General features: G+C 41.9%; 1 protein-coding gene and 3 non-coding genes across 4 annotated transcripts in view; all 4 read right to left on the reverse strand.

Annotated features, from left to right (window-relative positions):
* LOC141326062 (uncharacterized) overlaps window positions 1–23,429 on the reverse strand; it is a 629,392-nt gene that overhangs the window by 129,573 nt on the left and 476,390 nt on the right. The gene's annotated exons all lie outside the window — the stretch shown is intronic.
* trnat-cgu (transfer RNA threonine (anticodon CGU)) lies at window positions 21,475–21,548 on the reverse strand. The gene has a single exon. It is a non-coding gene; the product is annotated as a tRNA-Thr (tRNA).
* trnar-ucu (transfer RNA arginine (anticodon UCU)) lies at window positions 21,685–21,775 on the reverse strand. Its single transcript is given in 2 exon segments — window positions 21,685–21,721; window positions 21,739–21,775. It is a non-coding gene; the product is annotated as a tRNA-Arg (tRNA).
* trnat-agu (transfer RNA threonine (anticodon AGU)) lies at window positions 22,925–22,997 on the reverse strand. Its single transcript has one exon. It is a non-coding gene; the product is annotated as a tRNA-Thr (tRNA).

Here is a 23,429-nt window from a genome sequence, read left to right on the forward strand (position 1 = left end):
AGTGCTAGACCCAAAGCTCTACTCATCGATAAGCACTGATATTCAACTAAATTGACCTTAGATAGTGGGATAGTCTTACAGATCCAAAACAGGGATGACGTTTTTTTTTATGGGTAGAGCCCATCTGGGGGAAGAAAACTCACTATTTTTTTTAGTTAAATCAAGTTATAAAGTCCGAGTTAGGAAATATAAACTTGCGTTTGCAAAAAAAAAAAAAGGCTGAATTGTAAGATTAAAATAAATAAATGTTATGTAAAAATGTTAATAGTAATAGGTTTAAATAATAAATCATGCTGTAACTGTAGGGCTAATACAATATGCCCCCTGTTAACAACATGTGAATATTATGTAGACCTATTGTTTAAATCAAATTCTTGGTTTAAAAGTAAAGTAAGCAGTTTTCATCCATAGTTTGTCTGTTTAAACATCTGCGTTTAGCTTCAAATGGCGTCTTTGACGACAGTGTTGTATAAAAATGATTTGCATTCAGATTTTGACATCAAAAGGCACAGAAATACATATTTTTTCTGGTGTTTTTCTGCAACCACTATGTGCGCAGCTGCAAGAGACTTAACTGTGAGGTCTACTCTAAATTGGTCTATAGTTTTACAGAGAAGCAGTTACAGAGGCACGTGCATTTGATAAACACAATGATTTATTTGTTTACATAGCTACATATGTATTGCTTAAAACTATCATATAGATGTTTTAAATATACAAAGTTTGAATATAGTGAGTATATGAGTAAGTAAGTAAAACAGCCAGTAGGTGGCAGCAAGTTACTATTTTTTAGAGTTAGTTATTAATTTAAATGGGTGATTAATTTAGTGAGGAATAAAGTGGATTATTCAAGAGTGGGTTTGAATTTATGTCACGATTTGGTCAGTTAACCGGATGCGTGGCCATATTGGTGATACTCGGATGTAAACAACAGCATGGATTGGACGGTTAATATACTACTAAATAGGTTATTCTGCTAATTTATGCTGTCTAAACCACACAAAATCATGTGGAAGCAGCTAAATCACAGAGAGATGGACTTAGTGAGCAGGAAAGGGCACAATATTTTGACAAACTAAAGTTAAGATACGTAGTATGAAACGGTTAATTACGCTTTTTCACTTTTTGAATTTGAGTCAGTGTGTGATGTGAGACGTAGCAGTACTGTGTCGGGCCTTCATCAAAAACAGAACTAATCCAGGCATTTGTGCCAGGTTTGGGAGAAAGGTATTGTAATAATGTAAATTATGTCAAAAATAATGTGTTTTTTGAACCACCAAACATGAGAGCATGTTTTATTTCAACCAAAAGACTTTTTTAAAAGATCATAATAGGACCCCTTTGATTAAGATATTAGACTAATATTTCAACTCCTGGACTGGAAATGATACGAACAAACATGAATGTTATCAAGATTCTTCTCCAAGAAATTCTAGTTCAGTTTCAACCACAAACGCCTTTTGTTCCTCAGACAGTTTTTTTAATTTTGTCAGTCTATAGTACTCCAAATGTTTTTCCCGGTCTGACCGATTAGCACAGCCTAAAACATGACAATACTTGACCATTTTCAGAAGCAATAATTAGGGAAATATGTGAGTTTCATTTGGTTCAGTGGTATTGTTTACGTTCAGTGGCGCCAATATGGCCGACTGGCTGCTCCCTTTCACGATGTGAACGTAGACTAAAGATGGTGAATATAATGGCGACGGTTATGGCTAGGATAGTTTGGTTTAATGTTAATGGATGGCCAGGCAGACGTACATCAGTGACAGACAGACAGACACAGTGTGCTGCATGGAAAGATGTCCCCAGCTGACGGATGGCCATTTTCACCTGCAAGTGAACAGCGAGCATCGGCAGCTGATGAGGCGCGTGGAGTGACGTTGACGCCCCTCTTCGACTGATTGGCTCGAGGAGGAGCTGTCAATCTAGAACTGGTGGACCAGTGATGACGCTTAAGCCTGCCCTGATTTACATCAAACTCTAACCGCCACATTTGGAAAAGCAAGTGCAAAACCTGGAAACAAAAGCCTAGTGACAAACAGCATAAGCATACGAATAAATCGAAATATGAGCAAAAATTGTCTGAGAGCACTGAGAGTAAGAAACATTACATTTATTACATTTTTGATGTACACTTGTTATTTTTTGATCCGTGACCATTGTTTGCTATTCTGAAAACTTTCGTTTTTAATTTTTTTTGCGATGTACTTCTACTGACATTTTCAAATTTTTGTTTTATTATTATTATAGCTTATTGTTATTATTTTTCTTTTATCCGTCGCTGCAATACAGCAGGAAATTTGATCTTATAAGAATGGCACACTTTATTTATTGTTTGAAATGTTACATGATGTGTTGAATAAAATAAATAAAAATGATGTTGTCACTCGTCATATAATGTTGCTGATTTATCATTTTCATTGTGAGGAAATTAGATTTATTTATTTATCTTTGGGTAATTTACTTAATAGTTTTAGTGGGCCTGGAGACTCAAAAATACATAATTAGTAAATATTCCTGTGGGTTCAGCTGCTGACCAATCGTGACTCGAAGAGGAAAGACATTTATGTTCACCAAGGTTGCATTTATTTAATCAAAAATACAGTAAAACAGTAATATTTAAAATTTATATTATAATTGAATACAATATAAATTGTATTTAATTTAATTACAACAACTGTTTTCTATTTTAATGTATTTTAAAGTAGAATTTATTCCTTTGATGGTAAAGCTGAATTTTCAGGAGCCATTACTCTAGTTTTCAGTGTAAAATTAAGTCATTCTTGAATAATAATAATAATTTAGTGCTTAATTATTGTGTTTTTTATACTCAGTTATTAACAATGGGTCTGTTACAAAACTGATCTGTAACCTTTCTGTCCGGTCATCACCAGATATTACACTCTCACTACACAAACTCTCGCACCACAACTACATTTCCCATACTCCTTCACATCAGGGACTGACACACACACACAATCACCTGCACCTCGTTATCTCCACAATGTAAGCCAGCGGTTCCCAATTCCAGTCCTCGCGCCCCACCGTTCTGCACATTTTGCATGTCTCTCTTAGTTAACACACCTGATTCAGATAACCAGCTCATTAGAAGTGAGGTCCATGCAGGAACTGCGATCCGATTGACATGGTCACTGCAAAGTGTTCATTGCTCCCTGGTCCCTGCTCCCTAAGCAGGCGGGGAAATCTGTTTACTATACTTCGAAACATTCATTCACATATTTGCGCCACGCCACCGCATGTAGCGTCTTCACACACAGATGAAACTTACTAGAGAAGTGTGACATAAGTGCATCTGTAAATTTACATCTCGCACGCTTTAATGACCTTCAAATGGAACACATATGCTCGCTTCGAACTAATGAATAATGGCGGAATATCCTGTGATGTCCACTTCGAAGGGCAGTAACGTTGGAATAGAACAAACGTCGGAAGCGATGCGTGAAACACACAAAATGTGCAGAGCGGTGGGTCGCGAGGACTGGAATTGGGAACCGCTGATGTAAGCCACACACACCCCCCACTTCCCCGCAAAGTCTTGTTTAGCCCTGGCGACATTTCTGAGTGTTTCTTTCCGTGTGTACTTTCCTGTGTTTGACTCTTGGACTGATTATATCGTTATACACCTTATTCAGCCCGACGCCATTTTGAATTGAAAACGAGGCTGTGAGGGATAGCAGTCCAGCAGCGTCCACTGTGGTGTGTCCCCAGCCAGCAATGACTTGTGGGGCCCAGCTGGGTTAACTAGGGGTTCCATGGGAACTGTGTGGGCATGGGCTTTGGCTGGGTGAAATCAGCGGGTCCCATGTAGGTTTTGTAGTATGAGTCCCACATAGGAAGCCCATATGAGCTGATTGGCCACATAAGGGACAGGTATGGGCCAAGTGGGCATAGGTTTGATCTGGGAACACATATATGGGTCTTGAATGGCACATTTATGGGCCAAGTGGGCATAGGTTTGATCTGGGAACACATTTATGGGTCTTGAATGGCACATTTATGGGCCAAGTGGGCATAGGTTTGATCTGGGAACACATATATGGGTCTTGAATGGCACATTTATGGGCCAAGTGGGCATAGGTTTGATCTGGGAACACATTTATGGGTCTTGAATGGCATATTTATGGGCCAAGTGGGCATAGGTTTGATCTGGGAACACATTTATGGGTCTTGAATGGCACATTTATGGGCCAAGTGGGCATAGGTTTGATCTGGGAACACATATATGGGTCTTGAATGGCACATTTATGGGCCAAGTGGGCATAGGTTTGATCTGGGAACACATTTATGGGTCTTGAATGGCACATTTATGGGCCAAGTGGGCATAGGTTTGATCTGGGAACACATATATGGGTCTTGAATGGCACATTTATGGGCCAAGTGGGCATAGGTTTGATCTGGGAACACATTTATGGGTCTTGAATGGCATATTTATGGGCCAAGTGGGCATAGGTTTGATCTGGGAACACATTTATGGGTCTTGAATGGCACATTTATGGGCCAAGTGGGCATAGGTTTGATCTGGGAACACATATATGGGTCTTGAATGGCACATTTATGGGCCAAGTGGGCATAGGTTTGATCTGGGAACACATTTATGGGTCTTGAATGGCACATTTATGGGCCAAGTGGGCATAGGTTTGATCTGGGAACACATATATGGGTCTTGAATGGCACATTTATGGGCCAAGTGGGCATAGGTTTGATCTGGGAACACATTTATGGGTCTTGAATGGCATATTTATGGGCCAAGTGGGCATAGGTTTGATCTGGGAACACATTTATGGGTCTTGAATGGCACATTTATGGGCCAAGTGGGCATAGGTTTGATCTGGGAACACATATATGGGTCTTGAATGGCACATTTATGGGCCAAGTGGGCATAGGTTTGATCTGGGAACACATTTATGGGTCTTGAATGGCATATTTATAAGCTAAGTTTGGTTTGAACTGCACTGTTTGAAAAAAATAAACTAATTTTACAGAAAATAACTAACTTTTTTACAGTAGTTTTCTGTTATTTCAAATTACATTCATAACTTAGTAATATTACTAACAATATCTGTAAACTAACAACTTGACTGTTATTTTAGGTCCTATATCATTAAAGACAAATTACAGTTTTTTTTCTTTTTTATACAGGAAAATTACTTTTACAGTATTTTTTGTGTTATTTTAAATTATGTTAAAAACTACAAACAATATCAGTAAATTTACAACTTAACTATTATTTTAAGTATTATTCCATAAATGACAAATTACAGGAATTCTCATTTTTTATACAAAAAATATATATTTTTTACAGTATTTTTTCTGTTCTCTTAAATTACTTACACATTTTAAAGTTACAAAAACAATCTGTAATTAAATAATGTAGCTCATTAAGGTTTATGTCCATACTAACAATTTAATGTTCTTTTTGTACACCGTGTTCCAAATTATTATGCAAATTGGATATAAGTGTAACATAACATTTTTTTGTTTTTCAATTAAACTCATGGATGGTATTGTGTCTCATGGCTCTTTGGATCACTGAAATGAATCTCAGATACCTGTGATAAATAGTTTGCCAAATGAGCCCAATTAAAGGAAAATTACTTAAGAAGAATGTTCCACATTATTAAGCAGGCCACAGGTTTCAAGCAATATGGGAAAGAAAAAAGATCTCTCTGCTGCCGAAAAGCGTCAAATAGTACAATGCCTTGGACAAGGTAAGAAAACATTAGATATTTCTGAAAAACTTAAATGTGATCATTGTACTGTGCAGATTTGTGGCTGATTCAGAGCACAGACTGGTTTGTGCAGGAAAAGGCAGAATGAGGAAGGTTTCTGCCAGACAAATTTATCAGATTAAGAGAGCAGCTACTAAAATGCCATTACAAAGTAGAAAACAGGTATTTGAAGCTGCTGGTGCCTCTGGAGGTAAAAGGTGTATCATATCAAGGTGTAGGATCCTCCAGAGGCTTGCAGTTGAGCATAAACCTATTCGGCCACTCCTAACCAATGCTCACAAGTAGAAATAGTTGCAGTGGGCCCAGACATACATGAAGACTAATATTCAAACAGTCTTGTTTACTGATGAGTGTCGTGCATCTTTGGATGGTCCAGATGGATGGAGTAGTGGATGAAACATGTCCCAACAAGGCTGCGACGTTAACAGGGAGGTGGCGTTTTGGGCTGGAATCATAGGGAGAGAGCTGGTAGGTTCCTTTAGGGTCCCTGAAGGTGTGATAATGACCTCGGCAAAGTATGAATATGAGAAACTCGTGTGTTCACCATCCTCCCCTGACCTCAACCAGATTGAGAACCTTTGGAGCATCCTCAAGCAAAAGATCTATGAGGGTGGGAAGCAGTTCACATCAAAACAGCAGCTCTGGGAGGCTATTCTGACATCCTGCAAGCAAATTCAATCCGAAACTCTCCAAAAACTCACAAGTTCAATGGATGCAAGAATTGTGATGTGATATCAAAGAAGGGGTCCTATGTTAAGATGTAACTTGCCCTGTTAGGATGTTTTTGATTGAAATAGCTTTTGATTTCAGTAAATATGACCACCTAATGCTGCAAATTCAGAAAATGCCAATTTTCAGTTCTTTACAACCTATAAAATGTTTTAACTCTGTTGTGAATAATAATTTGGAACAGTGCATTTTCAGTTTTTTATTTTTGAAATAAATACTGTTATCATTAGGAGGTTTGTTCAATATAATTCAAATTATACCCTAATGGTTGATGACTTGAAAAATGAAAAATTATACTGACTGTCATTTGCATTGACTAATTATGAAAATCGGAGAAAGATATCATTTGCATAATAATTTGGAACACGGTGTAATTTGAAAGTAAATCTTATTAGTTTTATATTTAGGTGTATTTTACATCAAAACTCTGTAATTTTTATATAAAACAGAAGTAGAATATGTATAAAATAGAAAATCAGTCTTAAAATCCACAAATCATGTAACCATGCAATAAAAATGTATTGCATTAAAAAAATATATTTTTATAAAGAACAAATTAACCAATAAAGAGTGAGTGTATAATTTATTTGCAGAAGTCGTGTCAAAAAGTAATACCACAGTAGTCCAAATGACAATACGTTTGCAGTCCTCTCTGGTGGAATATACAGTAGGATGATAATTTAGTGTGGGAAGCAGTGCATAATTCAAGTTGTTAAATGCTGAAAAAGCTATAGCGAATTCACTATAGCTCAGTTGACGCGCTTTCTTATTTAAATCGCATTATCGGCGGAAACACGGCAAGTTGCAATCTATGACGGTACTGGCGACAGCCAATGAGCGTTTGATTATCGCTGCCTCTGGTTATTCTGGCCAATGACTAGTAGGGAGCCGTTTCCCGATTAAATTGTAATATGCTGATCGGCTTCTGTTGCAGTCTGTTTCGGTCGTTCCTCTAGCAGCGGCTTTCACGTGGATTATTTTACGTCTGACTGTTTAATTCGTATTTTGAGCCAGTTTTGGTTGTGGAATGAAGATTGAGAGCAAACAAACACGAATATGGACTTTTACCAGCAGCTAAAGGTCATGCAAACTGCAAAAGGTAAGTCCTTTTTACTATTATATAAAGTTCTATAGACTAACGCTAGTTACATTAAGATACAGTGTACTGAAGTGATATACTAATCGCGATTACATATCTTAGTATCCTACCAGTGTGTGTTACTGTGTTTTGTTCGTAGAAGCTAATACTGTTAGCTGCGGCTAGGACGTAACGTTATATTTATGTCTTGCCGAATATATGTAGTGAAAGAAATCTGCAGCTCACTTGAATAGTCAAATACAGACAGTTTACTCCAGATTTACTTGACCTAAATACAGTCGCTAATGTTTTGATTCAAGATTAACAAACCAGGTTAGGTGTCAGTTACTGGATCTGTGCATTTTCTTCTTAAAGTTACAGCAGTATAATTAAGCCTAATGTTACCAGCAGTCGTTCTTAATTATAATCAAACAACAAAATACTAAAGAGAAAATCATTAAATGTACTTAACTTGCCTTTGTATTAGTCCTATTGTTTGTAAGGTTAATTTGCTACTTTGATCGTATGTTGAACGAAATACAATATTATAAATAACTATACTGTGATATATTACTATTGTGAAATAATATGGTCATATCGTGCACCCATGCTAGTTTTAAGATCAAACTCACAAAATTAGGGTTGGGTACCGAAACCCGGTGCCAATACGGCACCGGTACCCATATAACCGGTATGTACCGGACCGAAACACAACGCGAATTTCGGTGCCTCATTTCGGTGCCACTTAAGTGTCTGAACTGTCTTTTGAAATATTTGTCTTCTGGTGCTATGACACGGATGTAAGAAGCTTTGATTTGTCAACATGCATGATCGCTAGTTAAATTTAAATACTGCATTCATGGGGTGTCAGAATGATCGGAAAAATTATTTCCTGAATGAGAAAACTCACGTGAACGTCGGAAAGCTTTGATGATACAAATCCAAGACATCTGGCCATTTTTACATTTCAAATTAAAAGCACAAATCGTCGGGAAATGAAACCATCCAAGAAGCACGTGAATTCAGAAGCTATCGTTACTCTTGCTCTGACTGCAGCAGGTGGTCTGTCGTTAGCTAACGTAACATTAAACACGCTTAACTTAAAATGCCAAAAACTAAATGTTCTAAAGTGTGGCTATATTTCACAAAAAAATGATTCAGACAACGCGACATGCAACGCATGTTTTACAACAGTTGTGTGTAAAGGGGGAAACACGTCAAACTTAATGAAACATTTGAGGGCACATGGAATAAACTTGAAAGCATAGGGATGTACCGTGTTTGACAGTTTGCCGACATCAGCTGGCACTATCAGCAGGGCGCGATTTGCTCTAGTCTATGTATGCATCCCTGCCTCTGCTGAATTATTTGAATTCCCGTTGGGATAAAATATCCCGTGAAGCTCTCCTACGTCCTGATGTAAATTGTCTAAATGAATCAAATGATTCGCGATACACGCATTGAAGTTCTGTTCCCTTTTGAAAGCTACAGTCGATGCTGCGCTGCTAAGCGCATTGGGAACGTCTTTAGAAGTGACCAGCTGTGAATATTGTATGTAAAACGTCAATATAATTGACTAAACGGCATTATAGCCTCGATTGGTGACGTCACCGGAGCGCACGCGCACGAGGCTATAAATAGATGAGCCACAGGTGCATCGTCAGGTCTTTTGTCTTCAGAGATCACTCTGTGTGTTGTGTGCGTCGGAAAACTCTCTCTCTTACTCATCCTTGATTTTGTTAGGAGTTAGTTTGACTAAGCAGAACGCAGAAACGTCACTCTTTTTCTCACTTTTCTCTCTTCTTATTTTAAGAGTTTAAAAAGAAGGAAAAGAGCATCATGAGTCAACAAGCAGGTAAGCGTTGTGTTCCTCCATGCTCGCGTCCCATGACCGAGATGGATACACACGATTATTGCTTTGTTTGTTTGGGGGAACAGCACGCGGTCATGGCGATAGAGAAGGGCGGGTGTGAGCATTGCGACCTGTTAACTGTCAAGATGCTTCGCACTCGTCTTAATTATTTCCAGTCCGCACCTGCATTGCAATCGTGGGGCTCTCACATGGATTTGCTTGACGAGCAAGAGACGGGTTCGTCCTTTTCGCTTGCTGCGTCACCAAATCCTGACATTCCTTCTCGTGATCTCGAAGCGCGCTTCGGTGCTTCTTCGGTTCACGGAGGGGATGACATATCTCTTGGTTCATCAGATCGCGAGCCGCCAGCCTCTGAGCGTTCTTCTCGCGATAGAAAATCTGTTGAGGAATTGCTGGAGGTGATCACTCGCGCTGTGGACAGGTTGCAGCTTGACTGGCCAGATGAACAAGAGACCCCCAAACGTAGCAAGCTTGAGGATAGGTTTCTGTCCGGTGGCAGAGGGGAGAAGAAACAAAAACCTCTCCCCTTTTTCGAGGACCTCCATGACGAGCTGTCCAAGTCATGGAGTAAACCATATACCTCTCGTGTCTTTGTGCCATCGACGTCGACATTCTCGGCTATCGTGGGTGCGAAGTCACGAGGATATATGGAGATGCCTCGGGTCGAAGAGACGCTCGCGAGCTATCTCTCACCCGAATCAGCATCGTCTTTAAAGAAACCTACCCTCCCCACTAAACCGTGTAGAACAACTTCGGCTTCGGTGGGAAAAGCTTATCAGGCTGCAGGTCAGGCTGGTGCTGCGCTGCACACAATGGCTGTGTTACAGGCATACCAGGCTGATCTGTTGAAGGATTTGAGTGCGGGCAGTACAATCGACGATGAAGCTTTCTCTGAGCTTCGTCGAGCCACAGATTTGTCTCTCCGTGCGACCAAGCAAACGGCTCGTGCCATCGGCCGATCTATGAGCGCTTTAGTCAGCACGGAGAGACATCTATGGTTGAATCTGACAGGAATAAAAGAAAAGGATCGCGTGTTCCTGTTAGATGCCCCCGTTTCTCCCTCTGGACTATTTGGAGACTCGGTTAACACCGTTGTCGAAAGATATAAAGAGGTAAAGAAACACGAGGAAGCGTTTGTTCAGTTTCTTCCTCGCCGCACTCAAGGGGAGGGGCCGTCTGCCACCCAGCCCCGTCCCGGTCCTTCAACATCCAGGGAGGTCAAAAAGCAGAGCGTGGCTCAGCGTGCTCCCCCTCGTAAAGATTGGGGACAGGCTCGCCGCGCTCAACAACCTCCTAAGCCAGATCTCAGGACTATTATCAACAAAAAGAGAAAGTCCTGATGGTCTGGCGCCCAATCTAGTGGGGGTAGCCCCCCGCGGGATGGGGCGCGTTCAACATTTAAAACTCGCCTCTCCCCGATACCCTCACGAAACCTCTCCATCCCCGCCACTTCTCGTGCCTCGGGGGGCAGCGGTTTCCAGAGAAATGTTAGATGTTCCGTCGTTTTCGGCTGTCATTCCGGACGCGGGACATCTAACATCCCCTCAAAAGGAAGTAGTAAAATTAATACCACTCTCAGAGAGTCTGGCAGCGTGGAAACTTCTGCCAGGCATCTCAGAGTGGGTATTAAGCACAGTACAGATAGGATACAGAATCCAGTTCAGTCGTCGTCCTCCGCGTTTCAACGGCGTGGTTTACACTTCCGTGAAACCGGAGCTGATGCACGTACTGTCACAAGAGCTGAAAACTCTTCTGAGCAAGGAGGCCATAGAACATGTTCCTCTTCCAGAAAGAGAGTCAGGCTATTACAGCAGATACTTCCTGGTTCCCAAGAAGGATGGGGGGTTGCGTCCAATCTTAGATCTTCGAGGCTTAAACCGTTCAGTCAAAGCACTCAAGTTCAAGATGTTAACTGTCAAGATGGTCGTGACGCAGATTCAACATTACGATTGGTTCGTCACGATCGATCTAAAAGACGCATATTTTCACATACAAATATTGCCACAACACAGGAAATTCCTGAGGTTCGCTTTAGGGGGCGAAGCGTACCAGTTTCGGGTTCTTCCATTCGGCCTAGCTTTGTCACCCCGCACATACACAAAATGCATGGATGCAGCACTGGCTCCATTACGACTCCAGGGCATTCGCATTTTGAACTACATCGACGACTGGTTAATACTGGCACAATCGCGAGAGTTGGCGCTTCAACACAGAAACATCGTGTTGGCTCATTTAGTTTCTCTAGGGTTGAGACTCAACACCAACAAAAGTGTTCTTTCTCCTGCCCAGAGAACGACTTATCTCGGTATCGTTTGGGATTCGATCACGATGCGGGCACAGCTGTCTCCCGCTCGAATCGAGACCATTCTGCAGACAATGAGCAAAGTCAAGCTAGGTCAAAACCGTACTGTTCTTCAGTACCAAAAAATGTTAGGCTTCATGGCTTCAGCATCCACGGTGATTCCTTTGGGGCTGTTGCACATGAGACCGTTTCAGTTGTGGCTAAAAGCCAGAGGATTTCATCCAAGAGCCAATCCTCAAAGGCAAATAAAAGTGACGCGCCGCGGGCTTCGTACACTAACTCTGTGGTTCAGACCCCGGTTCCTTACCTTGGGTCCCACTCTAGGGGCGCCCTGTCGTCGCAAACTGCTAACGACGGACGCCTCCCTGACGGGCTGGGGAGCGGTCTTACATGGTCGTCCAGCTCAAGGGGAATGGGAGGGTCATCAGCTCGATTGGCACATCAATTGCCTCGAGTTGATGGCTGTATTTCTGGCTCTGAAATACTTTCTCCATCAGTTGAGGGGCTGTCATGTCTTAGTGCGGGTGGACAATACAGCAGCAGTCTCTTATATAAATCACCAGGGAGGTCTGCGCTCACGCAATCTGAACAGATTAGCGAGGCAGATTTTTCTCTGGGCCCAAGGAAAGTTCCTGTCACTCAAGGCAGTTTACATTCCAGGGCACTTGAATGTGGGAGCAGACTTACTGTCCAGACAGACATTACCGATGGGCGAGTGGAAACTCCACCCGGAAGTAGTGAATCTGATATGGACCAGATTTTATCAGGCGGAAGTGGACCTCTTCGCCTCTATACAGACAGCGCAATGTCCCCTTTACTTCTCTCTGAGTCACCCAGCTCCGTTGGGTCTGGATGCGATGGCGCACTCATGGCCCAATATGCGCCTGTATGCGTTTCCTCCAGTCTCTCTGCTCCCGGGGGTTCTAGCCAGAGTTCGCCAGCAAGGTTCTTGCCTCTTATTGATAGCGCCGCGTTGGCCGAACAGAGTATGGTTCTCGGAGATAATATCTCTCCTCGACGGCTCGCCTTGGGCGATTCCGGAGAGGAGGGACCTTCTATCGCAGGCGGGGGGAACGATATTCCATCCCAGGCCCAACCTGTGGAATCTTCACGTTTGGCCCCTGAGGGGAACCAACTGAGGGACACGGGGCTTTCACCTGCCGTTATTGAGACCATCCTAAGTGCTAGGGCTCCCTCCACTAGGAGGATTTATGCCGTTAAATGGGGTATTTTTGAAAGGTGGTGTGCTGCACACAATGTAGATCCAGTTAACTGCCAGATTGCTTCAGTGTTGGACTTCATGCAAGAGAAATTATCATCAGGCATTTGCCCCGCTACTCTTAGGGTATATGTGGCCGCTCTTTCGGCTTGCCACGCCCTAATTGATGGGGAACCGCTTGGGAGGCACCCTCTGCTCTCCCGCTTCCTTCGTGGGGCCAGGAGACTGAGGCCTCCAGTCAAAACCAAGATCCCTTCTTGGGACTTAGCAATAGTCCTTGAGGGTCTGGTTGAAACCCCGTTTGAACCTTTAGAATCAGCGTCTGACAAACTTCTGACTCTTAAAATGGTTTTTCTTATGGCAATAACTTCCTTAAAAAGAATTGGGGATATGCAGGCTCTGTCTATCGCGCCATCCTGCTTAGACTTTGCCCCAGGATTGGTGAAAGTGATTTTGCATCCTCATCCTGATTATCTGCCCAAGGTGCCATTCTCGGCTGTACATCCGGTCATTTTAGAAGCCTTCTGTCCTCCACCGTTCACAACGCCGGAGCAGGAGAATTCTCATAGACTGTGTCCAGTCCGCGCTCTTCAGGCTTACATCCACCGCACTAGCCAGTGGCGTAAGTCGGAGCAACTCTTCGTCTGTTATGGCCCCCATAACAGAGGAGCAGCTGCCACCAAGCAGACCATCTCTCATTGGGTCAGGGATGCTATAGCTCTTGCCTATGAGGCGCGCGGTCAAGCTTCGCCTATAGGCCTTAGGGCTCACTCCACCAGGGGGGTCGCCTCGTCCAATGCGTTGGCAAGGGGTGCTCCCCTACAACAAGTTTGTGATGCGGCAGGCTGGTCCTCTCCGCACACATTCATAAGATTTTATAGCTTGGATGTTCATGCCACTCCGGGCTCTCGCGTCCTTGAGTCGACATCACAAGCTAATGTCTAGGTCTTCCTGCGTTCTTGTGAAACACACCTGCACAACCGTAGGAGTCCAGACATATTCAAGCACGGCGGCGTGGGTATTCTCGTTCCCAATGCGCTTAGCAGCGCAGCATCGACTGTAGCTTTCAAAACGGAACAATCTCAGGTTACTTGACTGTAACCTTGTTCCCTGAGAAAGCGGAACGAGATGCTGCGCTACTTTGCCGTGCTGAAGATGTCCCAGGACTGCTCTTCAGACGAAATATCCTGACGATGCACCTGTGGCTCATCTATTTATAGCCTCGTGCGCGTGCGCTCCGGTGACGTCACCAATCGAGGCTATAATGCCGTTTAGTCAATTATATTGACGTTTTACATACAATATTCACAGCTGGTCACTTCTAAAGACGTTCCCAATGCGCTTAGCAGCGCAGCATCTCGTTCCGCTTTCTCAGGGAACAAGGTTACAGTCAAGTAACCTGAGATTGTTCTCAATAAAATGATCCGATTGGAGCGATTCGAAAGAGTGAATCACTGTGCGTTACTTAATAACCACACGAAGCCAGTCACCATTAACAAAGGGGTTATTATTAAAAGGAAGAAGCAACAAAAAAACGTTTAGGAGGATGATTCCTCCCGCATATACATTTGAGTGCAGTGCAAGGGAAATACCCCGAAACCCGAGCCTTAAAGGGACAGACACCCAGACCGTTACAAGTGGTTTACTAATTTGTAAATAGTTTCAAATAGTTTCAAAAAGCTATGTTTATACTTTGCTCACTTTCTCTATATAATTGATTTGTTGTCTGAAATTAAATCATTACAATTAATAGACCTAACTTACTAAACTTATTTCATTTTAATGAAATTGTGATCACATTAGACAGTTTTTGTATTAAAAACATTTCATGACATGACACGTAACAGATTACACTAACAATTTGGTCACCCTTCCACCTATAGGAAGAGAAAAAAGATTTAGACCAGAATGGAGACAGATTTGAACACTGGGCATGCGCACATCAATCTAACGTTATTTTTATCACAATGTACAACAATAATACTGTTTTATGTATAATAGTAAGGGCTAAGTGTAGACATTAAAAAAAAAACACAATCTTTTAGGTAGAACAATTAATTTCATTGTTAGTTTCCGGTCAGAGCTGTACCCCTTCTAGCCACAACCCTGCCCCCTGCCCTAGTCTTACCAGGACATGCAATAAGTCAGGAGAGGTGTTCTATTTTGCCAGAGAAGGCAAATATGGTAATATTTCTGCAAAAGAATTGATGAAATTTGAAGCTGTTAAATTATTGTAGTTGGGTTAGGTGGCTTAGATTTTATTGTTGTGTTTTGTATTTACTTATATATTAATTTATACTTTAAACTTTTAATACATTTTTCATTTTAAAGAACCTTTTTTGTCCAATAAAAAGATATTCTTGTGTCATCCACCATTTTGTGGCTTTTTTTAAAAGTATCGGTTCAGGCACCGTTTTGGCACCGGTACCGTTTTAAAAGTATCGATTTGGCACCGGTATCGAATAAACTGTTGGAAGTTGTCGGTATTCTAAGAATACCTACTTCCCCCCAGTCCGTTTAACCGCCCTTTAAATAAAACAGTTCGAGTCCGCATTAAAGTTTAAAGCCAATTTAATAGTAAAGTCAAAGAGTGCTGAGCTTAGGATTCTGGAACAGCCAATATCAAATCTGACACCTGGGCAGTCCAGAATGTCTCACAAAACTAAATGCAAGTATTTATATTCTTGATCTCCAGGTCTCTCCTCCTGATATCGTTCGACCATTCTCCTCCAATCAGGGCCTGTTATCGCCAACCGCTCCTGCACAGAAAAGACAATACAGCCCCATCCCATTCTTCTTCTTAGAGTGACCGAAAGTCTAGTCTAAAGTGACCTTCAAATTGCTACTACTTTTGCAGGGCTTCTTTTTCCTATGTGCCTGTAAACAAAGGTTTCTCAGAAATGACATAAATGTAGAGAGTTCGCAACTACACACACACACACACACACACACACATTTTACTAAACAGTTTGTTACACAGTGTCTTCTTTGTCTTTTTCATTAAGCACAGAACATTCTGTCTTCTCATAAGCACAGAACAACCAAAACACAAATTTAAAAGCATTTAGAAAAAGTATTTTCTACAAAACCCCAAACGATACCCAACCCTACACAAAATGTGACAGAACTTCAAAATGAGTAACCTAAGAACACTGTTATGTGAACTCATCTGACAGAGAGAGGACCTGAGTGAAATCATGATCATTGGACTCCATGGAGAAGAATACTAGATGTAAACCAGGATTTTGGATCAGCTGTGCAGATTTAGTATGGAGCCGGTGAGTACATTTTCGCAAGCCCATGTCTGTCAGTAAGTAGATAATGTCTTATCAAACAAATTAATTTTTATTTAATTGATTGCTTGGGTACAGTGGTGCCCAAAATTATTAGAACACTAGTATTTTAAATACCTTAACTAATAGGTTAAACTTAGTTATTTCTATCATTTGCTATAGTGTGTCAGTATGAAATATCAGTTTACATTTCCTCATCATTTAAATCCAGAAGAACTGTGGCATAACTCCAAGATGCTTAAAGAAACGTACCAGCAAAGCAGTACTGTTAAAAGTTTTAAGCACTTGTGTACAAATTCTGTAAAATGAGAATATTGATAAAAATATCATAAATGTTTTCTTTATCAATTAACTTCTTTTAACTAAATTAAATCAACATTTGGTGTGGCCATCATCTTGTATTTAAAGCAGCTTTTGCAATAGGTGCACTTGCGGATAGTTTTTCAGGTTTGCAGGTGGGTCTCTTGAAGCATCTTGGAGACGTTGCCACAGTTCTTCTAGATTTAATCTGTCTCAGTTTGTTCTGTTTCTTCATGTCATTCTGTGCAGAATGGATGATGATAAGATCAGATCTCTGTTTGGAGCACTGGCTGTTGTCAAACAAAAGTCTTACTGGATTATTACATTTAATGGCAAAATTGATGTTTAGAAATATAAAATAAATTACCCATTGAAACACTACAGCAAAAGATAGACATGACTGAAATAAAATCCTTTTTAGCTGGTAAAAATACTAGTGTTCTAATAATTTTGGACACCACTGTATTTGGAGCCCATGGGAGTCAGTAGAATATTGTAGATTAAAATAAAATGATGTGGATGAAATAGAAATGTATTTTCAGTTAAATTTCACCTCGGAGCTCTGAATAACTGGTAATGAAAAATTCAATAATCTAAATTTACATCTGAAACTAATAAAATTGTTAGTCTTGACAATTTTGTAGATGTGTTGGTTTTGTATTTATTCAGTTTTAAAGGACTAGTTCAATTCTGACACAAATATTTCCTGCTGATAATTTACTCACCCCTCTGTCATTCAAGATGCTTATGTCTGTCTCTTTTTCTGTCAAAAAGGTTTTTGAGGAAAACATTCCAGGATTTTTCTACATATTTCGATGGGAGCCAACAGGTTGAAGGTCCAAATTTAATTGTCAATGCAGCTTCAAAGGGCTCTACATCATCCCATCCAAGGAATAAGGGTCACTGGGAACTTGTAAAGCCCTTTGAAAGCTGTATTGAAATTTTGAAACCTTTTTCCTTGACCTTAATCCCACTGAAGTCCACTATATGGAGAAAAATCCTGAAATCTTTTCCTCAAAAACTTTACTTTCTTTTCGACTTAAAGAAAGAAAGATATGAACATCTTGGATTACATGGGGCTGAGTGAATTATCAGTAAATAATTTCTAATAGTTTTAAGGTAAACATATATTTAATTCAAAGTTTTGATGAAACTGTCCCATGGTTTTTTAATGTAATTGTGCCGTATTTCTTAAAAAAAATAGCTGTAGCTGTAAATGTAAAATGTAAATTTTATATGGCATTTGCACAGACTTTGTATTGCAGACTGTTTTTTTTGTCTTTTTAATAAAAATGTTAATTGTCCACCTTAAGCATGCTTTGACACTTTATTGAAGGTTTTTTAATCGTAATGATTTGGGGGAGGGGGTGCTGCCGGGGCACGGTATTGCCCTGTTAAGACCCACTTAAGACCCTTACAGATCCCACTTAAATCCCATCTGGGCATCCACGGCTGGCCCCCATGTGGATCCCGGGTGCAAGCCCACTTTAAACCCCTACAGACTGGTGGGCCCCAAATGGGTCTGACATGTATTGCCCGGTTAAGACCCACATAAGACCCTTACAGATCCCACTTAAAAACCCATCTGGGCATCCACGGCTGGCCCCCATGTGGATCCCGGGTACAAACCCACTTTAAACCCCTTTGGGCAGGTGGGGCCCAAATGGGTTTGGCATGAATTGCCCAGTTAGGACCCACATAAGACCCTTACAGATCCCACTTAAAACCCATCTGGGCATCCACGGCTGGCCCCCATGTGGATCCCGGGTGCAAATTCACTTTAACCCTCTGGGGCCTGAGGTGTTTTGGGGCCCTGAAGAAGTTTTGACATGCCCTGACATTTGTGCTTTTTTCAGTATCTTAAAAACATATGAATGGTTAAAGTCAGATTACATTGTAATCAGCACATATTGGGCTACAATAATATGCAAGCAACATTAATGTGCATGTTTGTGTTTTTGAGAAAACTATGTTTATGCGTGGTTATTGAAAATCTAAAGTTTTGAAGTCACTGAAATAAGGCCATGAACGACTTATAGGACATTTCTTTACAAGACTTTAGATAATTGGATGTCGTAGGCTAGAATTTTTTCAACCAAATGATGTGAAAATCATCTCGTTCACTCGTTCAGAGAAAACAATATATTGATTTAAATTTTATAAAACATGTTTTGTGATCGAAAGGGATTATTCATAGGTGTGGCAATGACCCATGAATATTTAGCAATTCACACCTGAAAGACAAAAGAGCCCTCCCTAATGGCCCCATCAATGACTGACTTGACTATAGCAGGTAAGGAAACAATGTGAGAAGATTCAGAGAATGGAGTTTTAGATTATTTTTATTTTATTTACTATCACTGTATAAACAAAACATACATAATGAAGGTCCAAGACACATTATTGAGCTCCCTCATCTTACCACACAGATGTGCACAGACTTTGTGGCATTTCTGAAAACTTCTTCTGAATTCTGTTCAACAAATGAAACAAATCTTACCTGCTATTTTTTGTGCCCTTAAAAAAATACAAAAAAAGTCAAAAACTTGTTTTACACTAGAATATCAGTGTAGTTGAACATCTCAAGTTTCTAGTGCTCTCAGAGGAAAACAGTTTGAAGGGACTCAAGGGAAAGAGGGCAGGATTCATCTTTTGAGCAGGTTTGAGATCACTACAAAAACAAAACAAACCAAAAATCATATCAGGATCATCTGTCAGAATACAGTCTATACTCTAGAATTTGTACTAATGTAAAAAAAAGGACATGTAATATCTAAGAAACGAATAATTATCGTTTAGCACTATATTACTAATAAACGTGATGTAAACACACATTCAGTGTAAGCACTCATATTACTTTTACACTGTTATACAATAAAATAAATAAATAAAGTATGATTCTACATTCATAAAGATATCGTCATAAATGCATCTCACAGTCATAATCACATCGTTTTTCTAGAACATTATAAATATCCTGCCATTGTAAGAGATGCAATGCAATCAAACGTACTTCATAATGTTTCATTTGATAAAGTCAGGAATTTTAGTTTGGAATAAGTCTAACTAGTAAAATGTGTACATGTTTTGTCAAAGTAAATAACAGCGAAAGCTAGTAGGAAAATGAAAGTAAGACTTACTCATGTAAATGTCTCCTCCTGCTGGGTTTGCGTCGCATCGCGTCCTTCTTAGGATTGAGGTACATATAAGTCTTATTCCTCACAGCATGTCTTCATTCAGTAACAAACTGTAACCAAGATGAACTTGAAGTCATGTTGCTTTGTTGCAGTGATGTGGGAGTTTCCTCGCGTACAGATACTCCGGTCCTTGCTGCGCTAGTAGCACATGGCTAATTTGCATGGCAAAAGATTTCGCGATAGTGGGCGCGGTCACATTAGAGATAATTAGTTGGAACTGGATAGACTAGACATCTCCTTGGTTTCATATAGATTAATTTATCACAGATTATTTGTTTTTGATAAAACTTACTTCGTTTAAAAGCATAAATCTCAAGCTTTCAGTAGATACCACTTTTATGTTTGTGTGCTAAATATTCACCGTGTTTGAATGATATAAGTGACGCATTTCTAAAAGCAGTTCACGGAGACAGAGAAAACAGAAATCACCCTGTTTGTTTTCTTTATTCTAAATAAAAAAACACAACTTTCTGCTGTTCTTTTGAGTGTGCCCAAATAAAAGTACACGCTTTACAGTTTCCATTGATGTATATCTCTAATGTGTATGACTTAAACCGACAGAGCATTTTTAGTGTCTTTTGCGCTGATCTTAAAAAAAGTAGGTTGGTCACGCCGGCGTGACCGTCGGCCCCAGAGGGTTAAACCCCTTTGGGCAGGTGGGGCCCAAATGGGTTTGGCATGAATTGCCCAATTAAGACCCATGCAGTACCCTTACAGGTCCCACTTTTAGTAAGTCTGGGCTTCCACGGCTGCCGCCCATGAAGCCCTGGCTGGGTGGTGATAAAGGCATGAACAAGTTTCTCCAAGTCTTGACGGGAAACAAAACATCTAATTCTTGCAATGTTTTTGAGATGATAGTATGCCCATTTAGTTACTACTTTGACATGGCTACTGAAACTGAGGTCTGACACCAGAATCACACCAAGATTCTTGACTTGTTTTTAGTTTTTTGACCCCTAGCGTCAAGGTACGCATTTACCTTATGAACTTCATCTTTGTTTCCAAATGCAATGAGTTCTTTTTTCTTCTTGTTTAATTGAAGAAAGCTTTGGCACATCCAACTGTTAATTTCATCAATGCATTGGCAGAGAGAGTCAATGGGGCTGGGTGTCATCTGCATAGCTGTGATATGCAATTTGGTTCTTTTTCATTATTTGACTTAGTGGGAGCATATACAGGCTGAACAACAGCTGCACAAGAATTGAGCCTTGTGGGACTTATGTTCTCCTATACTCTCATAATAGCCTCTCCCTTCTAAGTATGACCTGAACTATTTGAGGACCATCTCAGAAAGCCCGACCCAGTTTTCCAGTCTATCTAGAAGAATGTTATGATCGACAGCGTCGAACGGAGCACTGAGATCTAGCAATATCAGCACTGATAGTTTGCCAGAATCCTCGAGCTCCTCTGTGTCCCCTTTTGCCGTCCGTTTTTTGGTAAACACAAGCTCGGCTGTATTGTGGCGCGCAACCAAAGGCATCGCTGGGATTCGAACACAGGATCTCCTGTTTACTAGACTAGCCGGGCAGCACGTTCGCCCTCCGGGAGGGCGACTCAGACGATCCAGGCTTCCAGAGAAGAGGCCAGGGGTTGGCTGACCGGGCGCTGGACAGCTTTAAGGCGTTTGCCGACAACTGAGTCGGGGCTGTTTGCAAAGTTTCCCACTCGCTATCCCTGTTTGCAGGTCGCTTTCGGAAAAGCTTGCGCTTGCTGGACTGGAAAACCGCCCAAGGCACCGCTGGGATTTGAACCCAGGATCTCCTGTTTACGAGACAGGCACTTTAACCAACTAAGCCACGGCGCATGCAAGGCTGTCGGGAGGGTGACTCCAAGGCTCAAAACATCCAGAGGCTGGCACGCTTAAAAGAGAATCTCTACAAATTTCTACTGCCTGAGGGCAACTCTGCACAGTATGAGAGTTACCAGAAAGCCGAAAGCCACGACTCTGGAGGGACTCGAAACCCACAACCTTTGAATGGCCTCATCTGGCAGTCTAGAAGTCCAATGCGCTATCCATTGCGCCACAGAGCCTGTAGGCATGCCAGGCTGGGCCACTGAGGCCTTTTCTTACAGATTTGTGCCCGTCCAGCTCGGCTGAGTGGCCCGCTGTGTGGGCAGAAAGACAGGTCCTCAGGTCTATGCACAATTGAGGCATGGTTCAAAAACATAGAGTGTCGTCGGGATCTCCCATCCAACAGCGAGGCCAGAGACAGCCACTGATGGAAAGGCACCGCTGGCATGCGAACTTAGGATCGCCTGTTTACAAGACAGGTGCTTTAACCAGCTAAGCCACGGCGCCTCCTTGGTGGGACCCGTTAGCCTAGGATGCTATCCTTCAAAAGCAGGTGAGAGGGTAGTGTTGCAAGGGAAACCGCCCGCTGTCCTCGAGCTTCTATGTGTCTCCATTCGCCGTCCATTTTTTGGTAAAGCACGACGTTGGCTGTATTGTGGCGCGCAACCAGAGGCATTGCTGGGATTCGAACCCAGGCTGACCTTCCAGTTCTGTGGCCGTCCAACGGTAAGAGAGCGCGTGCTCTCTCTGCAGGAAGGACAGGCCCTCGAGTCTCTGCACAATTGCAGTGTCCAGTGTCGTTTGAAAGGCAGAGGCACTGTAAGGGCCTCAAGTCCAAGGGAGGGCAAAAAGGTCCAAGCTGCCATTTTCAAGGTACCGCTGGGATTCGAAACCAGGATCTCCTGTTTACGAGACAGGCACTTTAACCAACTAAGACACAGTGCGAAACCGCATGCAAGGCTGTCGGGAGGGTGACTCAGAGGGTCAAAACATTCAGAGGCAGGCCAGGTGCTGGTACGCTTAAAAGAGAATGTTGACAAATTTCTACTGCCTGAGGGCAACACTGCACAGTATGAGAGTTACCAGAAAGCCAATACTCTGGTGGGACTTGAACACACAACCTTTGAATGGCCTCATCTGGCAGTCTAGAAGTCCAATGCGCTATCCATTGCGCTTCAGAGCCATACAGTGAACAAGCAGAGCCGCATGAAGGCTGACCTTCCGGGTCTATGGCCGTCCAACGGTAAGAGAGCGCGTGCTCTCTCTGCAGGAAGGACAGGCCCTCGGGTCTCTGCACAATTGCAGTGTCCAGTGTCGTTTGAAAGGCAGAGGCACTGTAAGGGCCTCAGGTCCAAGGGAGGGCAAAAAGGTCCAAGCTGCCATTTGCAAGGCACCGCTGGGATTGAACCCAGGATCTCCTGTTTACTAGACAGGCACTTTAACCAACTAAGCCACGGCGCCAACCCGCATGTTAGACGATGCATGAATCAACACTTCGAACGTCCTGCTGCCTCCACTTGATGCAAGACAGTGATTGCCATACCTCACTGAATTGGTTCTTGGGTATGTTTTGCTACCTTTTAAATATGATTGACATTTTTTTTAAATCAATTTACGCTGAGAACAGGAGGCCTTCAAATGGTTTCTGCTGTCCGATGGCAACATTGCACATGATGGGCTTAACAAAATGGCAAAAAGCACGACTCGAGCTCCTCTGTGTCCCCATTTGCCGTCCGTTTTTTGGTAAACACAAGCTCAGCTGTATTGTGGCGCGCAACCAAAGGCATCGCTGGGATTCGAACGCAGGATCTCCTGTTTACTAGACTAGCCGGGCAGCACGTTCGCCCTCCGGGAGGGCGACTCAGACGATCCAGGCTTCCAGAGAATAGGCCA

The sequence above is a fragment of the Garra rufa genome, chromosome 2 (assembly GCF_049309525.1).
Source record: "Garra rufa chromosome 2, GarRuf1.0, whole genome shotgun sequence".
Lineage (NCBI taxonomy): Eukaryota > Metazoa > Chordata > Actinopteri > Cypriniformes > Cyprinidae > Garra > Garra rufa.